This window comes from Lagopus leucura, unplaced genomic scaffold (assembly GCF_019238085.1).
Source record: "Lagopus leucura isolate 7727_CA_CO unplaced genomic scaffold, USGS_WTPT01 Super-Scaffold_100009, whole genome shotgun sequence".
Classification (NCBI taxonomy): Eukaryota; Metazoa; Chordata; class Aves; order Galliformes; family Phasianidae; genus Lagopus; species Lagopus leucura.
In genome coordinates, this window is record NW_024962266.1 from 8,959,785 (window position 1) to 8,966,447 (window position 6,663).

Below are 6,663 nucleotides of genomic sequence, written 5' to 3' on the forward strand. Positions count from 1 at the left end.
GACAAGTGCAGCTGATTATTTAGAGACATGCTTACAAAAGTTACTTACAATCAAGAAATAAAGGTAAATGATCTAATACCCAGATTGCATTAGTCTTTGCTATATACTGCAAGCCTCATCTTTTCTTAGTGCTAGCTAATAGCATGTCATCAGCAGGTTTGTATAACCATCTGGACTCCTTCTCCCAGTGAGTAGCAAAATGAGAAAATCTTGTTGCACAGCAGGATGAGAAGCACAAAGGAATGAACACCTTTGCATACCTCTCTTCAGACTACATGCTCCAGAGTGGTAAGTATAGCATAAAAAGTTTAGCTTTATTACATATAATGTACATATGCAGGTCACTCTGACAGTCACGCCGCCTTCTTATTTCCACAGAAACTACAGCAGATACAAAGACCATAACAAAGCTATTTGATACAGCAAACTCTCAGATACAAAGCACTATTTTTCAATAGTCACAGAATGGCCAGAGTTGGAAGGGACCTCAAGGATCATGAATCTCCAACCTCCTGCCACATGCAGGGCCACCAACCTCCCAATTTAGCGCTAGACCAGGCTGCCCAGGGCCCCATCCAATCTGGCCTTGAACATCTCCAGGGACGGGGCATCCACAACCTCTCTGGGCAGCCTGTTCCAGCACCTCACCACTCTCTCTCAGTAAAGAATTTCCCCTGTAACGTCCAGCCTAAATCTCCCCTCCCTCAACTTAAAACCATTTCCCCTTGTCCTGCAGTTATCAACACTTTCAAAGAGTTGGTTCCCCTCCTGTTTGTAGGCTCCCTAAAACTTCTTCACCACCATTAGCTATAGATTTTCACCAGCTGCAAATAAGAGCCCAAACGCCATACTTGCACAAATCTGCACAGCCAACCACTGCTAAAACATACCACCCACTGCCTCACTGTGTTCACATCCACTGTTTGATCTCCAGAAATGTTCAGAAAGCATCAAAGAATGCTAATGGGTGCCATTTTTTCCTCAGGGAGGAATTCAGTGGCACATTTTTTCCTTCACACGGACTTCTATGTCAGGCACCATTTTGTCAGACTGCCCCTTTGCTGCCATCTGTCATACAGCAAAAAAACTAACGAGGTAGGCAGGAAGGTTCAGCTTCCCCTGCCATACCACCAACATAGACCTCTGATTTCACAGAGCAACATAATAAAATAGGGGAAATAACTTTAAAAACAGCCCTCATATATATATATATATATATATATATATATGTATGTATGTATGTATGTATGTATGTATATAATACACCTCATATACACCTTATGTAATGTGACACACAACATGCACTACATGGACTCTTCACCATTTGATTAATCCTCTTGTACAAAGACCGGAGATTATGGGAAGAGATTAAACTTGCATATTACTCGTTGTAATCAAAAACTGAAAGCCAGATAAGTCAACACTGATGAAGCTTTTCTGATTCTACTATTTCTATTAACTATTTAACACGTTTTTGAGAACATCATCTCACAATTTCAGTGGTAAGAAGCACACACAGATGTTCTGAAATGATTTCCTTGCAAGTGGGAGATGGCAGTGGACAAATAAAAAGAAATATCAACAAACTGAGTCCTATTTTCCAGTCGCAAACAAACCTGATAAAAATAGCTCCAGAGAATGAAAATACCTTTAGTATTATTCCCTAATTACTGTCCTGATTTGGTCAAGTCTGCTGTGCAAAATTTTCTTTTAGAAACTGCTTAGGACACTTACATATAGCATACTTCATAATAAAGCTGCAGGGAACTCTACTTTCAAAGCAAAATAGCTTTGCTTCAAAGCATGCAATAAGTACATTTCAACATCATAATTTATTGAGCTGACTTGGGCTTTTCTGTCTCCTTGCATACATGGCCACAGATAGTACAGTCATGCTGTAAACAAATCACAGTCAGAAGAGACCCCTCCATATCATATCTGGAGCTACATATGTGACTTCACATTGGAGTGCAAGATTTTGCACAAATATGTGTATCAGTATATATCACAGTTTCTTTTTTCAAGTACCACTTCATGAATATTGTTGTATTCACACTAGAGGGAGTTATAGGAGCACATTAATTTCATAGAAAAATTAGAAGTAAAATACCACACATATCACTACAAAATGACAGCATTTTTAAAGCAATTTAAGGTACAAATAGTTAGGGAATGAGACCAGAGTTTTGTACTCAGTCAAGTGTGTCAGTGCCATTTAACACATCCTTAAATCAATACAAGTAAAGTTTCAGTAAACCTACAGACTCTTAAACAGCAAATCAAAACAATCATGGTTACTTTGTAGGTTTGGAAATTTTTGCTTGGTTGCTTTTAACTTTTGAGGTTTGTCTCTATTCTATATATATATCTGTATGCAAAAATACATTATAATATAACAATAGATTCAGATAGTAACATATAACAAGATTACTATTTGTTATTAACCTACTAGAGTTGTGCAGAGATTAATGAAGTAACATTAGGAAACTGGATGAAAGTCATTTAATGTATTCTTCAATTTTATATGTTTGGAGTTTTATTTGTTTGGGTTTCTCTTTTTTTCCCACTATTAGAGATGACAAGTTTACTTGCTATTCCCTTCCTTTCGTTCAACTGTTCATAAACTTTTCTATTTGCTTGTACTTACATTAATTGAGAAAATAAAAAAGAGCCTTACAAGACGGAAAGATACCTGCAAATATTAGCTTTTTGGGTGGTTTGCTGCTGCTGAAATGTCAGCTCAGGAGATCTCTTCCTGTTTTGTTTTTGCTGCAACAGTCAAATTATAAGAACATGGATTATACATCATTTCCTGATCTGGAATCTAACACCATCACAAACGCAGACAAGGCAAAACAAGAATGAAAACAAAAAAATTGAATACTGGGAAAACAAACAAATAACAAAATCTTGTCACATATACATACCAAGTCTTAAAAATAGCAGAAAACATATATAATTACTTAACATATTTGTCTTTTTTTTTTTTTTTAAGGGGGAAAGATCAGGACTTCACTATCTAAAAGGCATCTGTCTCAGTTCCTGTGAAAGCTAGGAAGGGAATTCAAATACCTTCTAAAACAAAAAAAACAAACAACCTTACCACAAGGAGATTAGAAAAGATATGTAGATTTCTGTAAGAAACAAGACTCATCTAATCACAGTATTTTAGAGCATATAATGAATGCAAGGTAATTTCCTGTCTAAAAATAGCAGCTTATTTGCATTGAAGCAGATGTAGATTCCTTTTTTCTTGAGGGTGACGTTACTGGATCAAATTAAATGGCAGCCTGCTGGTTTTCTTCTCCTGCAGTTCTCTTACGAGTTAGTGAGAAATGGCATTATATATCCTTACTTTCTAACACTGTTACATTTTCTTTATGAGGCATAACTGGATTATGCCTTTTTATACAATGTCTCAAAAGATGAGATTATTTGAAGGCTTCTTAAGTAATCCAGTATTCATATTCTGAAGATGCACTTCTCCCAGGGTGATTATTTTCACTAAAAGAAAGATTATTTTACCCTATTAGGGATTAAAATGAATTGTAAAAAAAAAAACAAAAACAAAAAAACAGTAAAGCAGAAGACCAGTGTTCTCAGAATTAACATAATGCACTGGTAAATGTACATACAGTTTTACCTGAACTCTGACTGAAGAACGTTCTTTTTTGTGTGATAAGGGATAACATTAAAGGTAAAGGAAAAAGGTATCCCCACAAACTATTGAATACGTCAGTACACAAAACAAAGTACACCCCACTCAGGTCTCTGAAGGTTTCTTCCTAATGCCTCCCCCACTGCCCCTCCTCTCTGTGTTACTAAGTTTAGGTCATAGAAACCCCTTCTTTGCAAATACATGTGATTCAGATCTATAGGTTCCTGTGGTTGCAACTGAAGATAGTTACCGAAAAAAAAAAAAAAAAAAAAAAAAAAAAGCAAGACAAGGAGACAAAACTTACGTCCCAAGAGGCAGCTCATGAAATTCTCCCAGGGACAGAGAGGCTGCAGACTCATGGCCCTGCTGAATTTGCAAGAGCCCAGAATAGCAGGAATTGGCCACATCTGCGTGAGACCACCAGCAGACATTCACATAACCCTTACCATATCCACTAAGGCATTAGCTGCTACATACAAAGGTTACACTGAGGTGGTTCTTGCTCATACCTATCTCTAACTATTCAGAAAGGCACAAATGTTCCTAACCATAACAATTCATCCCAAAATCTGCCTGGCATAATCACAATCCCTTGATTTTTATAATTTATAGATTGATCAACCTATAGTTATAAATATACCTTACTCTGATGCTTACTCTGATGGTATATTATATGTACAGATTACTGGAGTTTCAGCTCAGCTTGATGATGTATTAATGCAATATGCTCTAACTTATTCTGATAATGTATAGTCACCATATATATTGTATGAGTGAAGTTCTTCAATGACATAACTGTAACAAGGGCACCTACTGAGGAGAATACTAGCAGAAAGTAGATTGTGTTGACACATTACATAGGAGTGCAATTGTAGCATTAACAAGATGAATTGCATAAGCTGATTTAAGAAGCTATATGGCGATGGAAAGTGCAGCAATGACAGCAGAGTAGCAAAGTCCCTGGCTGCAGCAAGTGAGTGCTTGCTCAAAGGAAACAGCCACAGGCACAGAAATAATGGAAAAAATCTGCTTACCTTAGGAAGGCTTCAGGTATGCAGGGAAGTCCAGTGAGATACCCTCACCTCTACCTGCCAACCCTTAAATGAGGTCCAGTCACTCAAGAGCACTGCATGCACCTGAGCTCCCCAGGGTTGGCCCTGCCTTCCCACCAGGTGCTCAGTAACCGGTTCAAACCATGAATTAGCTCTTCTGCTACAGAAGCCTAGTTAGTACAAAAGGGAGCAAGACAAGCTGTATAAGCTGTTAATAGTATTTTCATTCATTGTTCAGAAGCAAGACCTGATATGATTGAAGATGCCCATCAACCCACTGATACCTCCATTAAAACTATCAGAAATCCAATTGCTTGCATGGTCTTGAGCAAGAGTAAAATCTGAAAATCAGTTTGAGCCCTGACTTGTGATACACTTGACCTTCTCTTTTAAAAATAAGAGTAGTTGATAAACTCTATTATTGATACAAAGAACTATAAACACCAAGATATTTTCTGAGCATTAAGCAGAAGAAAGGCAAGCATGATTCATCATCTGGCAGGTGGATCATCACTAACACATTTGAAAAAACCATAACATCATTAAAAAAGCAGAAATTGAAGACGACAGAGTACTACAGCATTAATAGATGTGTGGATCAGATCACAACTATTCGGCCTCTAAAGGTGTGCTGAACTCATAGGGGAGAGCTGAACTTAGATAAAGATGTCAATTTTTTTGTTTCACTTCAGTTCTACAGAAGATAACTTCTTTTGGTATTCCAAAAAGCTCCCAGCAAGTATGACAAAGGAAGGTATCAAAAGCAACTTTATACAGAAGAAAACCAAAAAGGAATTTACATTTAAGGTTGTAAAAATTATAAGTTACAAATGATCTAGATTCACTCTCTACAGCATTAGCACAGATGTAAATGATTCAGAAAAATCAGTTACAGTACTTAAAAACCTCCAGCCAAATACAAAATTACACATTTCCAAAAGTACTTGTACACCAAGTTCCTCTTCACTCAAAAAAGTACAAAAACTGGATAACTCAATATACTTTGTTAGCCCCTGAAAAGTCTAATAAAGGTCTTACAGTAAAAAAAGCGATTAAGCAATACCACATCTCAACTGAGGAACACATTAGTACATACAATAAATACATAATTTTGATGGTAGCACAGCACTGCAAGACGTTTTTGGACAAAGTATTAAGGTACACTAGCTTTCAGATAATACATTACTAATTCAGCATGATTACATTTCCCTCCAAAGCAGAAAAGTGCAAAAATGCCAAATAACAGCCATTTTATTTTCAGAGAAAAAGCATGATTGACTCCCATCACTGTAGCCCATTCATAGAAAATAATTCTAAAAGCCTGAACTGTTCTCAAAGACCAACATTCTCAAGATGCTGCACACTTTCCCTCACAAGTGAAGATGATAGGTATGAATATCTGGCTTCCAAGCTTTGATATAAAAGAAAATATTTATGTTTCAGATCCTAATTTTCTTAGCACTATTTTAAGATGTGCTAAGCCCAGGTCTCCTGGAATCTAGTGTTAAAGAATAAATATTTTCTGTTAGTTTTCACTGGCTCTAACAAGCAGACTAAAGCTAAGTGGTTAAAGAATATCTATGGGGAAAAAGCAGAAGGAAGTAGCTGATTGGAAATGCCATTTTTCAGCCTCGCAGAGCTCCGTTGTTTGTAATGCTCCCCTCATTCTATAAGTAAAAGTGCAGGAAATAATCCACAAGAAGGGCTAAGATGTAAATCTGTTCCCCATTCTTTTAACAAACCACATCCTAGTAAAAGTCACAAAGGAATACGAAATACTGATGTATAACAAACACCTACGTTCTTTAAAATAGTTCTGAAAGTAGCACAGTTAAGTCCAGGCCAGAATACAACATACATTTCTAGAGAAATTATACCTCAGAATGAGGCAGAACGGTAAGCCAATCAAATATGTGATGAGAAAGCAGCAGAGCACAATCTTCTAAAAATCAG